This window comes from Zalophus californianus, chromosome 11, assembly GCF_009762305.2.
Source record: "Zalophus californianus isolate mZalCal1 chromosome 11, mZalCal1.pri.v2, whole genome shotgun sequence".
Lineage (NCBI taxonomy): Eukaryota > Metazoa > Chordata > Mammalia > Carnivora > Otariidae > Zalophus > Zalophus californianus.
This window is the reverse complement of record NC_045605.1, coordinates 70316712-70327207: the sequence shown is the minus strand read 5'-3', so window position 1 is coordinate 70327207 and position 10496 is coordinate 70316712. Positions and strand designations below refer to the sequence as shown.

The following is a 10496-nucleotide window of genomic DNA, read 5'->3' as shown; positions in this document are numbered from 1 at the left end:
TAATCCAAGGACTCAAAAACCGATAAATGTTCTGAGCACCTGTGAATTCTCCGAATCTAACAGGAAAACCAAGCTGCATTTCACAGAGAGAGGTGCCATAAGTAATCCAAAATAGTAGATAATCCCCCTTGCCACCACCAAAAGAAAAGCACAATTTATCTAGATTCAACACATATCTGTCAACCTGTGAAAGGCTGGTGTCAGATTCTCACCAGCACGTTTCCGTTCGTTTTCAGTAATCCTCCCAAAAACCCAGGGAGATCGAGGCTCTGCGATATTCACAGGGAAGAAAACAGCTTCACAAAATGTTAGTGGCACTTGTCAGGTTCATGTCTCCAGGGTGATGGAACCAGTTTGGTGCAGTGCTGAGATTCTGAGCCTGGGAGGGGAGAAAGCCACTTGGCGGGGGGTTCTTCCTCTTTGAGCCTCAGTCTACCCATCTGTAACCCCAGGGGTGAGAGGCTTTTGCCTGTGGCCCTGGTGGCTTGTGATTCTGAGAAAGTGGCAGCCTTGTTTCTATGCTGCTCGTGTGAAAAATCCTATGAATGATTTATGGCCGAATCCTTTACTTCTCTGTACCCTTCCTTTGAACTTATCTTTAGATATTTGTCCATTCAGTTATGGGTTTTATTGAGAGCTGACTTCATGAATCACATCTTGCAAATCCAGGGAAAAAAGATACAAATGTTCCACTCAATTTTCTTCTCCAAGGAGAAACTCCTTTTTCCTTCACCTTCTAAGGAAAAAAAAAAAAGTAGTTTTAACCACTAATCACAACTAATGGAAAATGCACTCTGCTATTCTTGACTACAATGACTTCAGGCAGACCCCGGGGAAGTCAATATTAGATCAGCTGGCTGGTAGAAGCTAGGGAAGGTGTAAAAAGCTCCCACCGTGGGTCCATTGTAGAGCCCTGTGAGGCCTGCACTTGACTGGGAAGCATTTAAATCTATTTTCTTTTGACCTCTGAGGGCTCTTAAGTGAAGGGGGAAAAAAGCCCTTTGCAACAAGTCTGGTGTTTTGACATTCATTTCCCAGGGCACAGGATCTTTCTGAAGGAGAGGGCAAACGCCAGCAGTTAATGGAAGCCATGCTGGGCAATTGGTGTCATCAGAATCCCAGACTGAGCTCAGAGGCAAGGCCAGAAAATTCGAGGAGACACTGAGGGGTGGCAGAAAGCTGTACCCCACGGTGAGCCAGGGGTAGGGGGGAATGAGAGGTCTGGACAACCTCAACCAAAGACAGTGCCCAGAGACTGGAAAGAGCCCCTGGTAACAGATGAGGACACCTGGCTTCTAATTGCAGCTAGCATTTAATAAGCACTTAGTATGTGCCCAGCACTAAGGGAAGACTCACTGCCTTCCCAATAACCCCATGTGGTAGATCTTCTTGCTACCCCCATTTTAAAGATAAGGAAACTAAGACCTAGGGCATTGAGATATCTTGCCAGTTTCCACAGCCAGAGAAGAACAGAAATGAGACTCAAATATGAATCTAAACCTGACACCCATGCTCTTAATCATTACATTATCCTATACCTACCTAGGTATTCTACATAGATAGACACAGATATAGAGATGTTATCCATATCATCTGTTCTGTTTCTCTCTGGAAAACCTCACTTGCCACAGCCATCTGCCTGTGAATGCTGGAATCCTATCCAGGACCCCCTGGGTTGGGGCTTCTCTCCTGCTAGAAGGTAGGAATATTGGGATATAAACGAGGATAGACATTGGGGACTTGTTTAATTACCCTAAGTCTACCACTGGTCAACTGTTTTTTTCCTCCTTTGGTCTCCAAGGTTCTAGTTCAAGGAGATTCAGTCTACTCGCCTGAATACCCTTGAATCCTGGGTGAGAAGACAATGTTAGAACTCAACAGAAAAAAGGGTGTTTGTTTAGTTTCCTAGGTTCCTTGAGGGTCTGAGAAATGGGAAGGAACTATATAGGATCCAGATAAATATCTTACAGGTAGTTGCTTTTGTGGATGGAAACAAGAAGCAATGTGGTATAGTGGTTAAGTACTCAGCACTGTGGACTCCATCAGACCCGGTTTCAAATCCCTGTTCTGTCACTTATCAAATGGTGACTACAGGCAAATTACTAACTCTTACTAAGCTTCAATTTCTTCATCCCTAACATGGGTGTCTGAGAAGAAGACCACTTAGAGATTTGTGAAGATGATGAGATAAGACATATTATACATACATGCATGCTTAGATTACTATACAAGAAACATTAGTCATTATTGCCACCTCCATAAGAGAGCAGGGACTGTGTTTGGGGAGAAGAAAAGAGCAACTGAATGTGCAAGAGCACTGGCAACAAAGTGCTAGCCAACTTGGCAGAGCTTGACTAGCCATCTGGGCTAGTTTCGTGTGGACAGAGCCATCCCGTGGGGAGGAAAGGCTCGGTGACTCCAGCTATGTTTGCCTTCTTTCAGCAAGCCCTTCCTGGCACTTGGGACAGAGCAGCCTGGAGTAACAGAAGACCCAGAGAAGAAAAGGGCAGAACTGGGAGGGGATGGGACCAGGGTGGAGTGAGCGTGGAACTTGATAAGGGATAAACTGAACCCCAACTAGGATTGCAGAGTGAGAGATTTTTGGAACACAGCCCACTCCATGGTGGTGAGAAAAGGCAGCACAAGGCCAACTTGGAAGACTGCCAGTCAACAGAAACATCAGAAAAGGAATGATTCTAATGGGTCGTACAGTACAGAGGAGAGGTCTTCCCCACTCTATCCGATCTCCCTGTTCTCCAGCAGCTTTAAGGTTTGGATAGGATTGACTCTAACCCAGCTCCAGGAGTGGGGCCTGATTAATCTAAGCCAGGGATCAGCAGACTTTTCTGTAAAGTGCCAGAGAGTAAATATTTTAGGCTTTCTGAGCCAGATGGTTGTAACTACTTAATTCTGCTGCTGTATCATGAACACAGCTATAGGCAATAAGTAAACAAAGGGGTCTGGCTATGTCCCAATAAAACTTTATTTACAAAAACAGGCAGCAGGATAAATTTGGCCTGGGACAATAGTTTGCTGGTCTAAGCCCAGCTGGTCTAAGGTAGCCCCATCCACCCTTCTTCCAAAACTATGCCTAAACCAAACGGTTAATGACATTCCAGTGGCTACAGTGATTGGCTCTGGGATGGTCTAATCAGAGTGGATATCAAGAACCTGTTTGGTTGTTGGCACAGGGGGCAAGGGAGGGTGGGTAGAGGGGCCCTGCATTGTTTTTCTCTCAATGTAAGAAAATGATCATAAGCAAAGCCAGGCTGAGAAAGAAGTCAGTAAATGAAGAAGAAAAAAGTTCAGAGTATATCAGAGAAACCAAACTGAAGGCCTGATTGAATAATGCCTGAACACTGCCCCACATCTTGGCCTCATAATTATGAAAGCCAGTCAATTCCCATTTTATAAGATATTTTGTTTAGATTTACCAGGACTATCAATCTAAAGCATCCTATCTGATACCAACTGGAGATCATATGAACTGGAAGCAAAAGAACACTGTGCTCTTCCACAATTAAAACAATAAAACACTAAATATGCGTTATGGTTAATTTTATGTGTCAACTTGACTGGGCCACAGGGGGCTCAGATATTTGGTTAAATGTTATTTCGGGGTGTGTCTGTGACAGTGGTTTTGGATGAGATTAACATTTGAATGGTAGACTGAGTAAAGCAGATGGCTTTCCCCAGTGTAGGTGGGCCTCATCCAACCCATGGAAGGTCTGAATAGAATAAAAGGCTAAGAAAGAAAGAATTCTTTCTGCACAATTGGCTTTGGGGCCTTGGTCTTCTCCCACCTTGGCCTCAGACTCAGACTGGAACTTATACCATTGGCTCTGCTGGTTCTTAGGCCTTCAGACGTGCACTGAAACGTGACGTCATCAACTGTCCTGCTTCTGGCGCTTCGGACTCAGACTGGAACCATATCATCAGTTCTCCTAGGTCTGGCCTCCACAGCCTCCGTAATTGTGTAAGTCAATTCCTTATAATAAACCTCTCTTATATGTATATATATCCTACTGATTTGGTTTCTCTGGAGAACCCTGACTAATACAAAATGGAACTGCTTTTGAAGGAACTCACCTTAGGGAATCAAAGTGGGCCAGACTCCACCTCCCCCACCCCACCCCCAACTGCACCCACCCACACAGTTCCTGAGGCAACTCCCCTGACACCTCAAGTTCTAAAAGCGTACTTTGAAAACCACAAGCTGAAATTATCTCTGTTGGGCCTTTTGTATTTTAGAAGTTCTGGGATGCTTTTCTTCCACATGTTCTGAGAGCCCCTCTGTGGACCTCTATTTCCTCATTTGTAAAGGAAGCGTCTTGGATGAAATGAGTGTCAGAGAGGCTCTCCTCCCACCCTACACAATATCAGAGGAAGAACAGGTTGATCATCCATCTGACAGAATGAGAATTTGGGCAACTATGATTATTTTTATTTCTTACACAAAAGTGGTTCAACTTCCTTGAGAATATTTGGAAATAAACATACAGAAAAAAAAACAGAAAATAAAAATCCCTCATAATTCCTCTTTTGAAAATAACTACTGTGAACATTTTGGTGTGAATATGTTCAAGCTTTCTCTCTCTCTCATGCACGCGCACACGCACACACACTCAAATATAAGAAATCATACAGTACATGATATTTATAACCTGTTGAATTATCTTAAAAATATAATAGTCTTTCCATCACAGTAAATATTCTTCTATATTATAATATTTTAATAGCTGTAAAGAATTTCAATTGCATAGATATACCAAAATTTATTCAACTAATGTCTATCTGTTGGAAATTTAGGTTTATCCAATTTTCTGCTATTTTAATAGTATGATGAACATTATTGTAGCTAAATCTCTACACATTTGCATTATTATGTCCTTAGGATTTATTTTTAGAAATGGAATTACTAATTCAAAGAGTATAAACATTTTAAAATTGTTTGATGCATTTTACCAAATTATCCAGAAGGTTTATGCAAATTTAAACACCCTTTCCCTGTATATGAGGAAGCCTGTTCACTCACACTCTCACCACTATCAAGCAGTGATTTTTTAAAACCCTAATAAGTCAGAGGAAGCAAGAAAAATAAGACTGGATTTTTTATGAGAAGATACCTTGGACGTGTGTGTGTGAGTGTGTGTGTGTGTTGGGGGGGGAGTAAATCTCCCCGGTTTGATTTGTAATTGTTCCCTGGAGCTATGTTAAGATCTAACTCTAGTTACATGGCCTATAATAAAGAGTGGTGGCACAGAAGGACAGTTTTCCTCTTTCAATATCTGAAAGTAGAGCAGAAATAGCCTCCTAGGACAAGAAGGAAAGGGCTTGATGAGCCAGGGGAGGACAGCAGCTGATAGATAGTAAGGGCAATTCCGAGTTTTCTGAATCCTCCCACATATCCCCTTCTAACACTCAGAGCATCAATCTTTACTGATCAGTGCCTTAACTGTGACATAACAGCTGATCCATATTCAATTCACAGAGCCATCTTGAATATAGTTTTCTGCCCTGTGACTCTTCAAGATAATTTTTTAAAGCACAGTCATAAGTTCCCAGGTAAACACTGTATGAGTATGCTTTAAAAAAAAAATAGGGACCAAAAATTTTGAATTTAACATGTCATTTTCTTTCATTAGCAATGCAGTGCTTTCAGAAGTGGTCATTCCATTCCATTACACCACTGTATTATGGCAAGATGTGGCAAGTGGCAAGATGGTCTTCAAAGCCTTACTTTCAGTGGCCACATCATTGCAAATGACTACAGGTGATAACTGCTTTGCCTCCATGTGAGGTGATCCTCCAGGTTTTCCATCCTTGAATACTAACAAGTTTTCAGTGTCTTAATCCTAGACAAGCCCGAGAGCCGAAAGCATCTTCTCTATTGTTACAGATCCTAAGATGATGCCCCGATGACCGCTTGATGTTCACATCTTTGTGTAACCTTGAGAGTGGGCAAGAGTTGTGACTTACTTCTAACCAATAGACCATGGCAAAGATGATGAGATGCCACTCCCATAATGTCTACCTTATATAGGAAAGATGATGGACTGTCACTTCATAATTATCCTGTTAAGTATACTATGTATAATATACATATATACATATATATGCATACAACTTGGCAGTAACTCACTTTATCTCCCTCTCTCCTGTCCTCCCTCCCCAATCTCCCTTCCCCCATCTCGCTTCCCCAATCCTTTCCCCCCACTGGTCTTGAAGAAGGAATCTTGCCAGAGTTCTATAGCTGCAACAAAGTCAATTCTGTCCAACAACCTGAATATGAGTTTGGAAGCAGATTCTTCTCCAGTTGAGCCTCTGATAAGACCTCAGTCCTGGCCAACACCTGGATTATAGCCTAATGAGACCCTGAAGCAAAGAACCCAATTCCATTACAAAATTGCTCAGACTTTCAACCTACAGAAACCATGAGATAATAAATATGTGTTATTTGAAGCTCTTAAGTTTGTAGGAATTTGTTGTGCATCAACAGAAAACAAATACACCCACATATGCCTCTTTCTGTTACCAGTTTCTATAACAAGGCTCTCAACTGCACACCAAGTCTATCTAATTTAGACATAAAGCAATTCACTGAATGATAAACCAGGGAGGCCACAGAATCAACAGAAAGGCTACAAAACTGGTCTTGCTCCATGGGCAGGAAGTAAAGAAGCCCAGCTGCAGAAAGCACAGCCAAGCTACTTCAGCATCAGACTTGTCAAGATACCACCACTGGTCTAGCTGCCAGTCACCATTCCTGCTAGACAACACTGCCACTAGACCCTGTTGCTGCTACTAGATCCTGGGCGTGGTGGCCATGCCATACCACCACTGCCTTCTCCACTACCTTGCATCTTTGCATCACTTTGCTGAGATTGGAAGTATTAGGTGAGAGCACACTGTTAGCCAATTTTAAGTCACACATCCATACTCGAGTTGCCAGGAAGCAGTTGGGTGGAGTTTCTGCTCAGGACTATAGAATTTCTCAAATCTAGAGTACACATTCATGTTTTATGTTGGTAGTACTTTAGTTTGTCTGGGTGGCTGTAACAAAAATAATATAGAATAGTTGGCTTATAAACAACAGAAATTTTTTTTTTTCCTCCCAATTCTGGAGTCTGGGAAGTCTAAAATTCAGGTACCAGCAGATTTGGTGTCTACTGAGGGCCCACTTCCTGGTTCATAGATGACTATATTCTTGTTGTATTTTATAGGGTAGAAGAGAGCTGTCTGGAGTCTCTTTTATAAAGGCACTAATCCCATTCGTGAGGGCTCCATTCTCATGACCTAATCACCCCCCAAAGGCCAACATCCAAGTATCGTAACAATGGAGATTAAATCTCAACATATGAAATTTGGAGGGACACGTTCAGTCTTTAGCAAATGGCATGTCCTGGAGCTTTACAGAACTCAGCTGTTCACAGACCACAGTGTAACTAGTGTTCACTAGAATTATGCAGTGCATAACTACTCAGTGATTTTACAAAGGGAATGGGAACCCCTTGGAGTTGAACAGTGGAGAGCTCTATTTGCTTCCACCCAGCTTCTACTATAGAAGCGTAACATCCCACCCTATCCCACATAACGTCCCACCCTATCAAGACTTAGACTATGGAATTTTTCCTCCAATGGGAAGGTGTTTGGATGCAGGGCAATCATAATTTTTTAAAAAGATAAATGGCTCACACATCAGTAAATAGATGATAATTGAAGCCACATGTGTAATAAGATTGCTTAGCCCAAGAGTGAGTATAGAAGAGGACAGAGGATAGAAGAGAACCTTTAAAAAAAAAAAAAGCCCCAAAATGGGCACCAGGGTGGTTCAGTTGGTGGAGCAGCCAACTCTTGGATTCGGCTTAATTCACGATCTCAGGGGCATGAGATGGAGCCCCACACTGAGCCCCACACCAAGCCCCACATTGGCTCTGTGCTTATTGGGAGTCTGCTTGTGGATTCTCTCTCTCTGCCTCTGCACCTACCCCCATCACGTTCTCTCTCTCTAATAAATAAATAAATTTTTAAAGAAAGAAAAAGCCCTAAGGAACGCCATCACTGCCATTCCAGGGAGGGAATAAGAAGTGTGCAGAGAGAGAGTAGTGATGCACCTCCAGGGGTGACTCTGAAAAAAGAATTTTCCAGGAAGGTTTTGATTTCATATAACAATGAATTATTATTCTTAAAGAAATATGTTTAATGAAGTATGATTTTTATTTTAAATAAAAATAACTATAAAAAGCAGAACAAACAATGTCTCTTCTTTCAGACTCTATGTCCTGATTGGGAATTCAGAAGTTATGGTTACTACAGAGGCAATGTTCAAACCTCCACTTATAGTCTGCAGTTTGAATGAGGGACTGGGATCCAAGATTTTTGTCTCAAACATCCTAGTGGGGCCAAAATCATTTCGGTCATATTGCAGTCCATCCAGTCCCCCAATTCCTAACTTATTGAAAAAATGCAATATATTTGTAGAGTTAGGTGAAATCTTCCCTAAAATAATCAAAATGAATTTTCTTTAATCATGAGAATGTAATGTGTTGTCATGATATAAACCGGAAAAGTTAATCAAGAAAAGTTGCAGAACTTAACAAATTGGGTATGGCAGGCAATCATCTTACTCTACAGAGAAGCAAGGATAATATCAAATTTTAATCAACATGTCTGACTCCTCTGGTTCACAGAGGAAGTGAGAAAAAAAAAATCTATCTGTAAAACTTCAGGATGGAGAAGAAGACACAAGTGAAACAGATACCCATGTATATGAAGGGAGATCATTCTTGCTAAAGAATGGATTGAAAAATAGTGAAGAAATTCAAGAGAAGGTGAGCCCACATATTGTCCTGTGAGTCATACTGCCTTGCAGACAGGGTCAGGCTGAAATGGAAGCTGATGCTAAGTGGGGCTCGGAGGAGAGGCTGGAAGTAGTCTTTAATTAAAGGGAAAATTGTGGTCGGGGGTAATCCCCAAGCACCCTGGATCTCAGGCTGTTGGCAGCACAATTAATTCCTTTCCCTGAGTGCTGGAGGGACTGAGCATTTCCGCATATTGCCTGCCCAGTGGGGACTGGATCAGAAACTGAGCATGGCTGAGCCTATAGTTAATAGCGGCTGGGGAAGACAGCGCTGGCAGAGTCTACTCATCTTCCCAGCTGGACAATGAGCCCATTGATGAAAGGGACTGAGGCGTGGATATCTTCTATACCCATTCCAAGAGCTGGCCCACGGTAGGTCCTCAGTATGCGCTCGCTGATGGACTGACTGATAGACCAATTGACTGGATAAAAAGGCATTAGGGAAAACAACATTATCCATTATCCCTCTCTGCTTCCTCAGACCTGCCTCACAGAGATGTGACTTACTGCTTCCCCTCTTTCCCCTCCTTCTCAGAGAACATAACGTGACCTTTCTCCTTCCATAGAATGGAATTTACTTTCCCCCTGGGCACTTTCGATTTGCATTAAGTGAAACAATGCTTACTTTGCTTTCTCCTCTTATCTTAATAAACGAGAGCCCTGACTATCTCTGATGTCCAGACAAACAAATGGCCCAGATCACATGAGCTATGAGCGGATCTGATGGCTCAGCTCAGCAGGAGCGATGGCTGTACACGCACCCCACCCCCCATCTCTCATCACCACCTTCCACCCCAATCCCATACTGCAATGCTCTGGCTAACTGGTTTAAGACATGAAGGACAGAGCATTACACTGAGCGTCTGAAAGACAGCACATGCCAGCCTGTTATACCAGCCAATGGAATCAGTCAGGCACCGAGGTACAATAGGAAGCCAGGGTACAGTAGGAAGGTCTAACGGGGCAGACCTTCATCATAAGTGTCTGTCACCGGTGATACTCACATCAGACAAGGTCAAGTCCTTGTTTTGGTTAAATACCACACAAACCCTGCCCATCACCCTGATCCCTGATCCCACGATAGGATGCTGCAAGTCCTCCTTCAGGCAGCCTGAGGTTCCCGAAATAGAAGCCTGACTTCTTTGCCCAAGCTCTTGGAGCATTTGTGTTCTTATCCTCCTTCAGAATATTTATTTGTAATACCTTCTTTCTAATATTAGCAGGGTGACCATTAACTTATTTTTCAAGTTGAGAAAACTTTGAGTGAAACTGGACACTATTGATAGGTATACAGGAATAAGACACACAAATTGGGACTATTCTAGGCAAACCAGGTAACCCTACTGTTGGCTTCACAAATCACAGTGTGAGCACCCTGTGGACAGGGTCCCTGGTCTTTCCTCCTCTGCCCCTCCCTCCCCCCTTAAGCTCCAGTCCGTATTCAGGGCGGAGTTACAGCGCTCTCGATGCTCGGTTTCCAGGGGCCCCTGCTGATCTTCAGGTTTGGGTATAGAGGAGTATTATCGTCAAGCTCAGAACCCCTTATCCCTGACCAAGTATTAGCCTGAATGTCCCAAAGAATCTCAAGCATGGTTGTTTCTCCTTTTTCTAAGCCCTTGAGCAAGTCGGATGAGTT

The 10496-nt window shown here is 42.8% G+C and overlaps 1 long non-coding RNA gene across 1 annotated transcript in view; it reads right to left on the bottom strand.

Annotated features, from left to right (window-relative positions):
- Nucleotides 1–230: 230 nt before the first annotated feature.
- Nucleotides 231–10496, bottom strand: part of LOC113915346 — a 28418-nt gene continuing 18152 nt past the window's right edge. Inside the window, exon 3 of the long non-coding RNA XR_003517626.2 lies at nt 231–736. This is a non-coding gene — a long non-coding RNA (uncharacterized LOC113915346). The remainder of the gene's footprint in view (nt 737–10496) is intronic.